The sequence below is a fragment of the Gopherus flavomarginatus genome, chromosome 13, assembly GCF_025201925.1.
Source record: "Gopherus flavomarginatus isolate rGopFla2 chromosome 13, rGopFla2.mat.asm, whole genome shotgun sequence".
NCBI classification, from domain to species: Eukaryota; Metazoa; Chordata; order Testudines; family Testudinidae; genus Gopherus; species Gopherus flavomarginatus.
Window position 1 is genome coordinate 15067171 of NC_066629.1, and position 13756 is coordinate 15080926.

The 13756-nt window shown below is 45.4% G+C and overlaps 1 protein-coding gene across 3 annotated transcripts in view; it reads left to right on the forward strand.

Moving 5' to 3' along the window:
- Nucleotides 1–13756, forward strand: part of FLI1 (Fli-1 proto-oncogene, ETS transcription factor) — a 115320-nt gene that overhangs the window by 15242 nt on the left and 86322 nt on the right. The gene's annotated exons all lie outside the window — the stretch shown is intronic.

Sequence of the window (13756 nt, forward strand, 5' to 3'; positions counted from 1 at the left end):
GCTCCCAGGCTCGCCCCAGATGTCCCCCCACATGGTTAGATGTCAGCAGAGTCTGATTTCCCCACTCTTGGCCAGGCCCGGTTGAAACGCCGCGCTCCGAGGGTGGCCGGCTGCCTATTTCCCTCGCCCTTCTCGTCGAGGGTGGGTGTACCAGAAACCGTTCTCTCTTGTGGCAAAAAGGCCACCACCAAAACCTTCCCGTGCTTTTCTAAGCCATGGCCATTGCAATATGCTGTGGAAGGTCAGTCCTTACTCCCTTGTGAGACAGGATCAGGCCCACACATAGCAGCTATTATTGCAAGCCGAGTTGCATCCTGCTCCCCAGCTCTGCTGCAAAGGGACTTGTGCAAATTTGTGATCCTCTCTCTGAGCGTTTTTTGTTTGTTTTTTTTAATTTCACTCTGCAGCGCAGAAGCAGTTGCAGCAGACCCGACTAGAAGCGAGAGACGCTGTGGGTGTGTTTGGGTTGGAGGATTTCGAAAGATGCCTATCGCATGGGTGGGGTGTTGATCTCTGAGGTCTGAATTTTTTGCTGACCTGGGGGAAAAGAAGCTGCAAACTGGCAGGAACTGAAACTTCTCCATTAGGTTACAGATTGGAACAAGTGTAAAGTTTGGAAGAGTCCCCCCCCCAAGCCGGGTTCTCAATCTTTTTCTTTCTCAGCCCCCGCTCCTATCACATGCTATAAAACTCCACCCCTGCCTGTGCCAAAACAACTGTTTCTCTGTATATAAAAGGCAGGGCGGGGTGTTAGAGGGTAGCAAGCAGGGCACGTGCCTGGGCCCCACCTCATAGAAGGCCCCACAAAGCTTAGTTGCCCCGGCTTTGGCATCAGCCCCTGGTGGCGGGGCTCGGGACCAGGGCTTCAGCCCCATGCTTTGTCTTTCTGCCCTGGGCCCCTGCAAATCTAATGCCGGCCCTGCTTGGCAGATCCCCTGAAACCAGCTCATGGCCCCTCACTGGGCTCCAAACACCAGGTTGAGAACCACTGCCTGAAAGGGGGGAGGGAGAACAGAGATGAAAGGGAGTAGAGAGGAAAGGACGAATGATGGGTGGAGGGGAACGACTGAAAGTCAAAACACTGGAGACATGGACGGAGTAGTCCAACTCTTTTCTTTTCAATCCTACAGAGAGGACAGCCCCAGTCAGTGTCTCTCTATGGAAGATATTTATATGGTTCCCATCACCCCACTACCTTTGCATCTCATAGCATCCCTGTGAGGCGGAGAGGCGTTATTTTTATTCCCAGTTTACAGCTGTGGTACTGACACACACTGACTTGCTCAAGTCACACTGGGAATCTGCATGAGAACAGGCACTTGGATGGAGGTCTCCTAAGTCCTAGACTCCGTTCTAATCACTGGACCGGCCTCAGGGTCTTCTATTATAACCAATGGCTTATTTCCTTCCAATCTGAAATCAGTAATACCCTGTTTAAAGAAGCCCTATTGTTTGAACTAAGATATTAGGATTCAAGAGTTCTGCCCCCAGGCATTGCCTGGCCTGCCTTCCTGTGCCTCACTTACCCAGTCTATAAAATGGGGATAACACTTACCCGCTTTGGTAAAGTGTTGTGAGTTTTGTGGTTGAAAGCTGCTCCATTAGCTCCCTGGGGATACAGGTGAAGGGCAATGGGAGAGGGAGGATGTGGCTTGCTTAGGCTGCTCTAGCATAGCATGCCTGGAATGTCATGCACAGAGCAACCTCAGGATCAGTTGAGTGCAAGGGGAGCTTTAAACACCACCTATACTGCCTTGTGTATTATTTCTGTACCCCAGCATCTGGGCCAGTGGCTTTAATAATGTGTATATGAGGGTCTTTATAAATGTTTGTCTCTTCAAAAACCCAATCCATTATTAGGGGGACAAACCCAAACATATACCACATTCTCCAGGGAATCATATTAGCGTCTAACTCTGGAAAGGATTTTGGAGAGGCAGTATGAAAGATGATATCCATAATAACACTATGTCTTGTACTGAGTGGGCAGTCAAACATGCCAGAGAATGAAGTCGTGTAAATCTTTTATCTTAATTGACTTCAGTTGTGTTCGCGTTCTGTAAATGGCAATGGCAGAAGATGGCTGGGAGAAAATGAATTGGGTGTACTCTCTCCAACATGTTCCAACTAAATAAACCAGTTTTAATTCACACCTTTAGTTACTTCAATACAAATTTGCATGCGCACAGTCTTATTTTGGATTAAGAGTGTCCTATTTTGATTAGGCTGAAGTTGATTTTTTTTATTCCCTTACATTAAATTAAAATGGGAACATTTTTCTTCTGAAATGTGTCCCACACAAACTTCCACCAAAATAACTAAAGATGCGAATTAAAACCAAATTAGCTGTTTCACTTCCAGTTAGCATGTAGACAAGACATGAGTGTGTTCTTCTGTTGTGCACAGTGGTGTACGTTCACCTGGCAAAGGCCTGTTGTTACTAAAAAGCACGTTTGGGTGACTGTCGCTCCCCTGCTGCAAAAAACTCAGTTTGCAGCACTTTAGCAGACATAGGAAAGACTTAGACCATTTAAAGGGCATACAGTGAAAAGCCAACATCACTCAAATGAGCAATGACAACCATCTGCCTCTTTTTCTCCTCTATACAAGTGTGCGCATCTCATGTGTTGGTGCCGCTGCAGCCAAGGGTGTGGTGGGATTTCTATTGCAGTCACTGTTTCTTGCCTCTCGTAAACCGGAGGTGTTCATACTCGCTCTGAAACCTGGCCCACAGAGCCTCAGACCAGGAACGTGTTTCTTTTTGAGAAACTTGGTTTAAAAATCTGTCTGGCCATTTTAAAACTCCCTGGCTTTAACCTTTTCTGGCAAGAAGACTTTTGACTCTACGTGCAAAAGCGTTAATTTGCAGGTGGAGAAAATAGCTGACACACACACACGCATTCATCACTCAGGGTGTCTTTCTGTGTGATCATTAAAAAACAGCTTGGACTTCAAACACATGACATTTGCAAGACATATGTTCTTAGACCCCTGATCCTGCAGTCCTTATTCAGGTGAAACATCTGCTTGAACTGCAATGCAGTCTTTCAATGGATGATCAAAAAAGTTATTACAGAGAGTTATTAAAAGTTATTTAAAAAGTTAAATGTTATTACAGAATATTTTTAGTAGCCCTTTCCTAGACAGGGATATTTTAACACTGTGACTTATTTTACTGGGTCATCTCCCCAAAGAGACCTGTACCCAGGTGCATGACTTGATCAATGGAATTTCTGCCTGAGTAAGGACTGCAGGATCATGCCTCAACCAGTGCACTCTCTACTCTAGGTATTTAAACAAAGGTTTTGATTCTGCTTCCATGGAAGCCAAAGGAAATTTTTGTCAATGACTTCAGTGGGTTGCATGCAAGAGCAGGCCCCAGATAATTAGCACGTAAAATATTCAGATAGAAAAGTTGAACATATCCATTAATAAACCCTGGGAAGGGATGGTGAAGGCTACTACAGTAAGGGTTATATTACCCTTGGCGTGTTGGCCACTCTGCACTCCCTTGGCACCAGGGAGGAGGGTCTCCATGACAGCCATGCTGCTCTGAAGAGGAGACAGTGAAGAGGCTGGCAGGGGAAGGCTAGAATCAGGGTTGACAGGAAGCCAGTGATTCTGACCCCCTGCACTAGCAGCTCTAGGATTGTGCCCATTGCTTCAGCCTGTAGGTTGGCTTGCCTGGAGTGGGAGGCTGTGCTGCTGTGGCACATTTCCCTTCCTCATTCCCAGCTTTTAACCACCATGCAACCCAACTGCTTAGGCTTTGGGCCAGCGGAGTTTCACCCTGAGGTACTGCACTGCTGTGGCGTTCACGCTAAGAGGAAGTGGACACTTTGCTTGGTAACTGGCACATCTTGAGGGTTTCATACTTTTATTTATTTATTTAAAATGTTCCGTTACTCTTGATAGGAAGGGGGAAGACACAGACAAGGGCTCCTAATCAGGGCCAGCGCTTCCATTTAGGTGACCTAGGCGGTCGCCTAGGGCACCAAAAACCCTGGCGCCACTCCTGCTCCTAATCTTCCTATGCAACACGTGTATTTAAGGAGCAACCCAGAGGCGAGTCAGCAAATCAGAGTAGAATTGATTCATTAGAATGTTAAGGGAACCAAAAGCAAGAAGAGAAGAGCAAGGGGGAAGGTTACGTTTCCTGGAGAGATTTGAAATGGCATGACAAGCTGATGAGATACTGATCCTTGTGGCAATTAGACAGAAGCCATAATTTAATGCATTATTGTCTCCTCTTGCGATCCTTAGTCAAGGCCTCCCCTTGATTTGAATTCACGTTTTCTCTTCAGGATCAGGCCCTGAGTGTATACAATACAACTTTATGTCATGGAGCATCTTGATACAAATCTCCACTTATAATGTTAACGAGTAAAGTACTTCTATAACTCTGCAAGGTTGACTTTCAGTTGTAAAATAAATGTATGTCATCTTTCTCAGTCTTATGTGACCAGGTACTGAAAGACCTTATGTCTAATCTCACATGCACGTGAGCTGGAGAGTTAAAGAACCCACGGGAGACTTAACCTCCGATTTCCAGACATTTGTGGTTTTGTTCAACACTTAACATGGCAGTAGCACAGTGCTAGTATTTGTGTGGGTGAGCATGTGAATGTGCGTCTGTGCCTGCTTCTGTGAAATGGGCCTGATTTATACATTTAATTTCACAAACCAGATCTGAATCCAAATGTCCCAAAAAGGTGGAGGGCTGTTGTGATCCATTATTCCAGTTATATCTTGTGTCTCTAAGTATGTATATATATAGGGGGTGAGGATAGGGATATATAACATTGGCATGAATAAAGACCTAAATTTGAGTGTGCATACTGAGTCCTGATGTGTGTGCATGGCTGCTGTTTGAGGGAAATGGGTGGTAGGGATTTCCTAGTGTGCAAATATTGACTGACCCAAAACGGTGGGTGCAAATGTACATGCTGTTTTTTGAAAATACAACTTAGAATAGCAACATGCAAATGAACCATTTCCAGAACCGGCAGAAAGTGACATTAAACTGCGGGCCTGGTTCTCTGCTACCCTGCACCTTGTGTCATTATTGGCACAGGTGCAAGGGGAGTGCAAAGTCCATGTGAATTGTTACCATTCTGATTTAAGAGTCTTTCACGCTCATTTGTGCACTAGTATAAATGACAACATGAGGTAGAGGGCAATGCAGAGTCTGGCATGCAATGTTCTAAATATCAATGCCTTTAAAATGGTGATGCAACAACAGCCTATTTTCTCTCTTCCCCTCTTTACCCACGGCCACATAATTACTGATGTGCATCTGCCCAGCCAGTAACAGCAGTTGAAAAACCCGCCTCTTGCATGGAAGCAACAAGGACTTAACCCCAAGAGGATTTTCCTTCAACTTGGGCACAAGGGCTTAAACAGACAGAATATCCCCATCATAGGTTAATTGGAGAGGCATCCTGATTGTCTTCTTGTTCCTTAAGAGGCCACTAGCCTTGTAATCAGTGGGGATGTTGATACAGTCATGGGCTCAGGCCCATAAAATATCCAGTTAAATGAGACACTGTATTTGAATATACAGAGTTCAGCTAGGCCAACATGTTTAAATGCAAGAGTCTAAAGTTAGGCACCTGAGTGCACCTAAATAAGCAGCCTGGATTGCAAAGGTGCTGACTGAATGTCTACAGCTCCCACTGATCTCAGTGAATGCCCAGCTCTTTTGAAAATCAGGGCCTTACTTAGGTGCCCAAATACGGTTTTACATGCCTAACTTCAGGCCCCGCATAGGAACAGTCTGGCTGGGATTTGCAAAGCCAGCTAGGAGACTTAGCTGCACAACTCCCAGTGAAATGAATAGGAGTGACACGGCTAAATCCACCTCATCCTCTTTTAAAATCTCAGCCTCTGCCTTTATCTCAGTAATGGTATCGAACACACTTCCAATCACCTGTCACATGGGAAAAGGGAAGGAGTTTTATTTACAGTGCAGTAAGGAAATAGCGCTTCCTTGGCCCCCATGGATACCAAGCTTTCTGTCCTTTCCTGCTTCATTCTTCCTAAACTTCAGCTCAGCAGTCCAGAAGGACACACCGTCCTGTGGAAAACATAATGCACAACATTAGGCCAACTGGTTTACATACACAGGCCTTGATCATGCTCTGAGTTCTACCATGTGGGGAAGTGGGGCCAATTAGAGGGGGCTAAGAGGGAGGGTGTTCTTTGACCTTTGAGCAAGGTTTTCACACTTCCTCAAAGCTCAGTAGACCATGAAACCGAGAGGGAAGAAGGGACAGTAGTCCTGAGTAGCAGTAGTTTTTAAGTTTTAGTCCTGGGCTGCCAGAGCCATGTGGAGTATCCCTCTGGTTGCGTGATCACATTGCCTCTGAAATTTGACTTGGTTGTCCCCCGTCCATATGGAGGGGCAGCTGGGCCAAATGCAGTTGTGACACGGCACATGGGAAGTCTGTTCCTGTGCAACAGAGCACAGAGGAGAGCATCAAAAACTTGACTCTTGACGGCACCGTTCATGCACTGAGTGGGTAAGAGAGAAGGGAGACCTCCCCTGGCTGAGGGAGACCTGGGGTCCCTGTGGGAGAGAGGGGACACAAGATGAGCAGGGCTGGAATGGGGTCTCTGCCACAGGAGGGGGAACTGGAATTAGCCCCCCAAGAAATATCAGACTTGGTGCCAAAGATGTGGAGTCCAACTGACATCATGATCAGGACCATAAAGAATGGATAGATCCCAGGTCAAATTTGAAGCTACATCTCCAGGAATCAGACCCCCAGCCTGTTAATCGCGCAGATGCAGTAAGAATAATGGAACGGGCAGGAGATCCTTTTGTTAATCATTTGCTGATTTCTCACTCAGCAAAAATGGCCCTTTTTCGCCAACGCTGGTTTTGATTTGCAAAGGGAAGGAGGGAAATTAGCAAAAGTACAGTATTCTAAGCTAAATGATGAGCCAGAATAAGATACCCAAGTGAGGTATGTGGGTCTTGGTGTAAGGTGTGATGAGAAGTGGAAACTGATTTCATTTGCATTGAAAAGAGGATTAATTCTTATTGAAGCCAGTTTGTAGTGGATTTTTTTTATATATGTATGAAAAGAAGCAAAGCAAGGGGTTAACAAAAAGTGAAATGGTCAGTTTTTACAGCAAGAAACACAGTTTGGCTCTCTGGTTTCTTCTGAATAGCTCTTCTTGTTGTTCCAAGCTTGATTGACTTATAACTGCATCTGAACCTACTTCACATCAGTTCCTTTTATCAGCCCAAGTGAGACTTCCTGTGCTCCACAGTCTGGTTTCCTGATGTATTTCCTTTTTCCTTTTAACAGAACAAAGGAAACTATAACTCCTCAGCTGCTCCTGTTCCAAATCTCCTCGGGATTTCACATAACGTTGACACTGAACATTCATCTTTTTCTCTGCATGCACTCTGAGCCATCTTGGCCAGTGTGCTAGAGCTCTCTTCATATTTAATAGTGTTTTGCATCACTGACAAGAATCAGTTTGCTATTGAAATGCAGCCTCCTCTGGGCAGCAGCAAGGCAGACAAACCACTCTAACATCAGGATGGGGAAGGGACATTTTGGCCAAGATTTCCTTATTCTATCGAATAAAGAGATGGGGTCTGTCCAGGGAAACTAGGTAGACAATCAGTTGTGAAGGTGTCATAAAAAAACATACACAAAATAGATGGCATGTAAGTCAGTTTATCAACCTTGGCAGCATGAAGATATCTGTTGGTATCTGAACCTGTAGCTAGATATTTTGGCCATGGTACCAATTTCCAGCTGCTGGCAGAAATGTCCCCTGAATGGCCATACACATGCTGGGTAAAGCAGCATAACTGTGTGCACGTGCTCTGACTGACAATGCCTCTATTCCTAGCAGACATGAGCTGATGTTAAAAAGTACTTTGCAAACTCAGATTTTCTCCCTTGCCTCTTATTTTTCATTCTTCTAACTTGCTGCTATTTAACTCTTTGATAATATTCCAGTCCTGCAAAGCACTTAAGTATACAGTGTGTGTGTGACAGGTGCTGCAAAGGCAAAGTCATTTTGTACTGCATGTGGCCTGCCACTCTGTCGTCTACGGGTAAGAACTACTTTTCCCAAGATGCTGCAACCCCTTACTGCAATATGTATTGCTCTGCTGAGCTACGCTGGGTATTTTGTGTTTGTGAACCTCACAAATGGGCTCTGGCTTGCTAGTCCTTATAATAATCCTACATTCATGGCAATTTGAGACTGACATTCCATTATAAAGAGACACAACATGAGGCACTGCTCATCCGCAATTCCTACTAAAGTCAATATGATTTTGGGTGTGCTCTGAGTCCAGCAAGATCAGGCTCTTTAGCATTCAGACATTTGGAAGAGTTGTGAGAGGAAACCGTGCTGGAATGGCAGCTTTCCGTTGCAGTACCAGAAAGCTCTGTGTGTGTAAGAAAGAGAAATAGAAGCAGTCAAGCAGAGACAGGCCTTTTCAGAAGGAAAGATAGTTGTGGTCCAGGCTCCATTTATTCCAAACCACTAAAGTTCAGCAGAGCTTAGAAAAAAGGTCCCACTTTCATCCTATCTCTGTCACAGAGCAAACTAGGGTAGTTTTGATTTGGGTCTTGCAAAAGCAATCAAGCCTTCAAAAAGGGGTGGTTCAGATCCAGGGGTCATGTTAGCCAAACCACCAAAATTCAGAGGCCAGGAGAATGTGGAACTAGATAAAAAGGTCCTTGGTCTTGTCTTGTTTCTATTGTGTGGGTTTTTAATGTATGTGGTGCGTGATTTTACATGGGAGGGCGGCGATAAGCAATGGTAAAAATAGACTGAAATACAGGGAGTACTCTCGCCACACCAGCTAAGGAGGAGAGAGCAGTGAGGGATAGAGTGATCGGACATCCCAATATTAGGGGCTTTTCTTATACAGGCAACATCGCCCCCCAGAAAACAAGTGTCCCAGTTTTTCTCACTTGCTATCTGGTGACCCTAGTGAGGAACCATTGCTCCCCCAGTCAGAGAGAGGATGGGGAGATGTTCTAATTTAACCCCTGAGGAGAGGTGAATAACATTGCCTCCCCCCAACTCTGAACCCCAGATCAAACCTACTCAGCCCCTGCTCATTGCTGGAACCAAATATGAACCAAACCTCTTGCAGGTTCCAGAGTGTTTGGTTGAGTTTTTCTCCCATTATGTGTTATTTCATAGAAAATGAGCATTTTCTGTCTTTTTAAAAAAATAAGAAAAATTTTTTTGCACCATCCAAGATAATTTCATAGTGGTAGGTTAGCATTTCTATTACATCCTGCATATTTTTAATATAGTCTCTGTAGAGCCATATTCACTTCTGTGAAACCCTATTAGGCGCGTTGCAGTTTAGCTTCTAGGATCTGCTTAGAACTGAAATCCGAAGTTATTAGTCATACCGATAATTAATAAGACTATCGTTGCCCCTAGAGGCCTCAACCAAGATCAGGGCCCCATTGTGCTACTCGTACACACAGCAAAAAAAAGTATCCCGGAGACTTAACAAGTTAAATAGACAAAGAAGACAATGGGTGGGAGAGAAAACAGAGTCGGGGGTGATTTGTCCAAGGTCACTGTCAAAGCTGGGAATAGAACCCAGGTGTCCTGAAACCCACACCAGTACCCACTCATTAGAATATCACAGTAAGGTATCACCCAGTACATTTTAAGCCAATCCTCCACTGTAGGATTAATGGTCAAAGGGCCCATGGAGGCTCCCCCAGTCCTGCAGCACCCTGTAGCACAGTTGTGAAAGGATGGCTTACCACTAGTCAGAGGGGTAGCTGTGTTAGTCTGCCCCAAAATGTCTGTTAGTCTATAAGGTGCCACAGGACTCTTTGCTACTTTTACCACTAGTCCTTTCACTAGGCTTATCACTAGCCCAGTGAAAAATCACTTGGTCAGAAATTAGATTGAAATATACACACCACCGGAAAGCACCTTGATTTCTGCCTGTAAATTGGTCCTGAAAGGCTGAAACTCCTCTTGAGTAATAAAACTTTACACGAGTGCATGTGCCTTTGAGGCGTGCTAAGAATCTAGCACGAGCTTTGTGTTTTGTTATGAGTCACAGTGCTACAGATTCTGAGCGCTGCAGGGAGAAGTGGTCAGATAAATCTGGATGACATTGGGACCCTGATCTTTTGCTTCCACTGGCAAAATTCATGCGTGTGATCCTATCTCCACTGGGCTCACTCAGGCTTCAAGTTAAGACGGAGTTTAAGTGCTTTGCTGGATCAGGGCCACAGTGCTCAGCATTTTATAGGAACGTGGCTGAAGTACCACGGGGCAGGATCCATGAAGGTGTTAAGGTGCCTAAATCCTGTTTTTTAGGAACCACGCTGAATCACAAAATTCTCACATGGCTGCTGCCAAACCCTGTAGGGGCCTAAACTCACTTGGCTGCGACATTTTTTCCTCACTGTCGGTGCCCGGATGCCTGTCTCCTATCTGAGCATGTGCACTACTGCCTCATGATCGGCATCTGGGTGTCTGTCTCACGCCTAAACCCCTGAGCGATTCACAAACAGGGAAAGACAAGTGTTTGGCTGCCTAGGTCGTGTACAGGGGTCCAATCCGGTAGGTGACCTCTGAGCATGCCTACTAGATTGGGCCCCTCAGGCAAGTTCACACAAAACAGCCAGGGAGAACCTTCCTTATACTATTGAGCCTTGCGGATAGGGTACTCCCAGCATGTGGGAGACCTGGTTTAAGTCTCCCTTGTGCCAGAGAGAGTAAAGGGATTAGAACAGGATCTACACCTCTGTGAGTGCTCAGACCACTAGGCTATAGAACAGCGGTTCTCAAACTGTGGGTCGGGACCCCAAAGTGTGTCACAACCGCGTTGTAATGGGGTCACCAGGGCTGCTGTTAGACTTGCTCAGGCCCAGGGCTGAAGCTGACGCCTGAGCCCGACTGCCTGGTACTGAAGCCGAAGCCTGAAGGCTTCAGCCCTGGGTGGTGGGACTCTGGCTACAGTCCCCTCATTCGGGGATGAAGCCCTCAGACTTTAGTTTCATCTTCCCACCCCCCCATCCACCCCGCTGGGGTGGCAGGGCTTGGGCTCAGGCTTTGGTCCCCCTTCTTGGGGTCATGTAGTAATTTTTGTCATCAGAAGGGGGTCATGATGCAATGAAGTTTGAGAATCCCTGCTCTAGAATTCACATTGAAGTATCCAATTTTTTAACAGCAGAGATTGAGGGAGCCCTAGATCAGAACATCCCATAGCCTAGCAGGTCAGCGTGCAACATAGACAGCCCAGCCCTCATCTTCCCCTCGTTTACGGATCACTAGCAGTGCTAGGTGCTTCCCTGCAGCCCGGATTTAGGCACCTATTTCAAAAGGAGGGGCAGGGCTTAGCACACCTCCAATCTGGTCAGCATCTCCCATTGGCTAGCTTTGGCAGTTCCCTGCCTAGCATGCTGGCTTTGTGGATCACAGCTTAAGGCACGTATCTCTCCCCATCCATCATGTCGGGGGCTTTACTCAGGTTTTGTGGATCAAAGTGGTGTTCCTGGGATTTTTCTAGGCACCGTGGGTGCCCAGCATTTCAAGGCCTATACCCCTTCGTAGATCCCAGCCCATGTATCTGAGTGCCAGGCACGTGACAGAATTTACCCTCATGACACCCCCCTGAAGAGAAGAACCATCCTCTCTGTTTTACAGATGGGGAGCCGAGACACCAAGAAATTAAGTGTCTTGTCAGTATCACACAAGAAGTCTGTGTCAGAGCCAGAAATGGAACCCATGTCTCCTGAATCCCAGCCTAGTGCCTTAACTACTAGACAACCACGTGTGTGAATTTGTTCTCAGTGTTTTAGCTCAGTGACCATTAAACCCTCATGGTACCAAGATCATAGATGAACTCTGAGATATCTATTCCAAATTACCTGCAATGGTATATGGCCCAAGCTTCAGCTCCCACCAGTCTAGCAGGAGATCAAGTCTGTGTGTTTGTTCTGACTTTCTATATTGTATACACTATTTCGCCTATACCTTTGTGCTTCCCTGATTATTACACAGAGATAAATTAACAAAGGGAGATATGGACAGAAATAAACTGGATGGTCTGAAGATCTGACTGTTATAACCGTTGCATCATAATCAAAACATTTTCCTCTGAGTGCTCTGTGTGTCGATTCCTAGAAATGCTACAGGGCTAATTACCCACACTTGTTCTTTTCACTCCTTTGATACTTTTTATTTTTGCTAAACGACATGGTGCAATTTAAAAACCAACACTGTAGCACATTGAAATCACAATAGCGCGTGGCTCGTCTGAAGTATCAAACAGGACGAATGGGAGTCTTTCGGTTGACTTCAGCTGGCTTCGAAATAGGCCATAAATGTGGCAGTTGGAACTGAGGTCTGCTTGCAGTGATGCTGCATCTTAGTTGCACAATAAGAACAGAATACCACGGGCTAATTTGATTGAAAACATGTGGCTGCATCACAGGGTTTCCTACAGACACAATATAATTTCTGGCTCATAAAATGGCCAACATGAAAATGGTATAATAACGAAAATGAAATATTGAAAATGGATTTTTTAAAGCAGATTGTGTGTGTGTGTGTGTGTGTGTGTGACCTTCACCTGGTTCTTTTAGTGACTCAAAGTTGTGGTTGTCTAACGTCTAGTTGGTGTCTGTGTTATATTTTATTTATTCTGTATTATTATTAATTGTGATTATTTATGTCTATATTATTGGCTCAGGGCCCAATTGTGCTAGACACTTAGCAAAGGAGCAATAAAGAATTGGTGATCTTGGTTCCTAGGAGCCAAATATCCACCTTATAAACCCACCACCTCAGTTGTTACTAGATGCTGTGTCAGCCAAGGACTGACTATCTGATCTTGCCCGACTGAACTGAGTGGAAATTTTTCTATTGGGTTCATTGAGCACAAGGTCTGACTCTAAAAGTTCCATGGGGACTGGACTCTTCTCCCTAGAGATGAATCCCGTAAGGCTGTATAGGGTTTCTCTGTCTAGGATTTCTCTCTCTTGGGATATAAAACATAACACCAACATAAAAATGGCAACTCCAGGCCTATACTCCTCTGCCGGGAAGGAGCTAGCGAGTCCTCTGGATTAAATCTTGGGGGACAGGTAGTTTCTCTCTGCTGTGCATCAGTATTAAAGATGAGGCTGGTCTCAGCCTGCTTTACAGAGCTCTGCAGGACACACTCAGTCCAGCCTAGATGTGATGGGAAATCTGTGTGTACGTCCCTAGCATTTGTATAGGAATGGGGCAACGTCATTAGTCACTGGGTGGAATTCGACTCTCTTACGGGTACAGAGTAAATCCAGTGAAGTCCATAAACCTAATCTTGCTCCCACTGAAGCCAATGGAGTTGCTCTGGATTTATGCCGGGGCATCTGAGAGAAGAATTTACCTCTCTTTAATGGAGGTGACGAGAGGTTACAAAACTGCTCTTCCGAGTGCTTGTGTGTAATCTTTACTCCAGGAAGGAGTTCTTGTGGTCATTTATTATTATTGTTCTGTATTATTTGTGTTACGCTGGTATCTTGAGACCTTAACCTAGACCAGGGCCTGCCTGTGCTAGGCACTGCACATGCACATAGTAAAAGAAAGTCCCTGCTCCAAATTGCTTACAGTCTAAATAGACAAGTTAAGGCACTAGACTGGGACTCGGGAGATTCAGCTCAATTTGTTGCTCTCTCCCATGTGGCAAGTCAATTCATCTCTCTGTGCTGCAGTTGCTCTCTGCAAAATTAGGATAACAACACTC